Genomic DNA, 2,366 nt, shown 5'->3' on the forward strand with positions numbered 1-2,366 from the left:
AAAAACGGGAAGAGAGCAGACAGAGGCTGGGAGAGCCATCCAACTGTGATGCAGGTCTGACCCCGTATGTAGGAGACACAGAAGGAAGAAAAGTTGGGTAAAAACATCTTAGATTACAGTATTGTTTTAAGGAACATTTGGCAAGGCTGGTGGGGAGTCCTTGAGCTGAAATTGCTCATCAGAGTACTGCATCTCTTAGGAGAGGGCATGACTTAGTATCCTTGCCACACTGGGAAGCATGGCCTCAGTGTAAATGTAGTGATAGATTTCAATGTGTAGAGATGGGACCTTCAGACAATTATAATCCCTGTAGCTAGAGATCTGAGAGGTGCTTCTCATTGCTACCACATTAGGGTTACGATGTTATTACACTTGAACTACTCAAAGGAGACTGTTCTAATTGTCAAGGCCAAATGGATTTTCACTGCTTGTAATTTGCCAATTATATAAAAACTTGCCACATTGTTTTATAGTTCCGTCATGTTCTTTAATCTCAGTAATGAACATATTCCATAAAAGGACTCTCCTTGGGCCTACCTGTGTTATAGTTGATGTCACATAAGCATATCATGGCCAGATAAACTCTGTCAATTGATGTTTAGCCTATAACAAATGATTCCTGGTAGAAACTATAAAATGGGCGTAAGTGCTACTGAACCAGCAGCCAGGAGAAAGAAATTATGGTCCACAAATTAGTTGTGAAACCTCAAGTCATATCACCAGTCCTGGTCTCAATTTTCATATCAATAAAGTTGGTTGGAGTAGGGATTTTCTCAAGATTCTCCTGATTTTAAGGTTCTGTGTTGTCTACAAGGTTGTTCCTGAACTGAAGTAATCTGCATCGTTGACTCAATCTAGAAAGGAATAGTGACAGTTTATAATGCTTTTGAAACTCTGGCTGATAGCATGTGATCAACTGCTAAGACTATTTGTGCACCCAGAGAGGAGAGCAAATATCTTTAAGAGCTCCATGACTGGGAAGCCAGTTTTTCTGCCAGCTGATTTGTCATTTGTTGAAAGGACTTTTCTCAGCTTTTATAAGTCAGGGAGCGTAACTTTAGTGCTGAATGAAATCCAAGAGCACCTTCAAGATTTGGAGAGGAGGCACTTCTTTTCCGGAAGGGCCAATTATCCTGAAGAGCAATCACAGCCACTTTTCTGGGCATATTTATAAGTTTGTCTAATAGGCAAGAAAATAACTTGGGCCTGGAATCATAGGATTCTTATCAGGCTTGACAGGATGAGTTCATCTAACTAAGTAGAATTTGGACCCATTTCAGAGACTTTGAGTCAGTTGGTAAGGGCAGCTTTCAGAGGTAGGTGTAGGACAATATACAATTCAACTCAGGCAGCTTTTATTAGAGTATTATATACCAAGTACAAGATGAGGAGTCCAAATGCAAACTGGATATTAAGCCTATTAGCCTAATTCATTTTATTCCATTTATACTTACTTTTCACATTGTAGATCAGTAGCTCCCAAACTTTGCTGCACAAGTTCCAACTGGGAAATCTAAAAATCATGATGCCTGGACTGCACCCCATGCCAAGTAAGTCATTCTCTATGGGGTGGGACCCAGACATCCATGTTTTGTTTTAACTTTTTAGGTGATTCCAATATGTAGCCAAGTTTGAGGAACAATGTTGTAGACATTACTACTCAAAATGTAATTAGAAAAACAGCAGCAGCATCCTCACCTGGTAGTTTGTTTAAAGGGCAGAAATCTCAGGCCCCTTCTGTGTATGAAAACAGCTCTGATTTATAAAAACAAGTTAAATGATGAAGCAAATAATCTTTTCTATGATTAACTGTCTGAGTAACCCCTGAATGTGAGTTTTTTTAATTATGTGGTAAGCGATGGAAGTTATGTACTTTCAGGTGGGAGAAATGGCCTGCTTTGCTAGAATATCCTAATATATTTCAAAGGGACAAATGTGTCTACTGATAGGTCAGGACTTCAGTGCTTTCTGAAATTCTTGAGAAAAGATCATTCCCTTCCTTGTTCTTCCTTAATAGCTCAAACATAATAATAATAATAAACAGAATTAAGTAAAACAAAAGATTAAAAAATTAATACATGAGATACACTGCAGTATATATGTATGTCTGACTACGTATAGAAAAAAGATCTGGAAGGATACATACCAAATTGTTATAAGTTTACCTTGAGGGTGTGAAACCGTGGTAGGGTAAGGGGACTGCTCTCATTTTTAAAATCACATATTTTTGTAAATTTTTTTTTGAAATTTACAATGAGAATTCATTATTTTTATAATAATCAAACCATAATAGAAATTTTAAAGATAATAAAAAACAAAAGTAAAACACACACTTATATAATAATTTTTTTTTTTTTTTTTTTTTT

The sequence above is a fragment of the Rhinopithecus bieti genome, unplaced genomic scaffold (genome assembly GCF_001698545.2).
Source record: "Rhinopithecus bieti isolate Rb0 unplaced genomic scaffold, ASM169854v2 scaffold_26871, whole genome shotgun sequence".
Taxonomy (NCBI): Eukaryota; Metazoa; Chordata; class Mammalia; order Primates; family Cercopithecidae; genus Rhinopithecus; species Rhinopithecus bieti.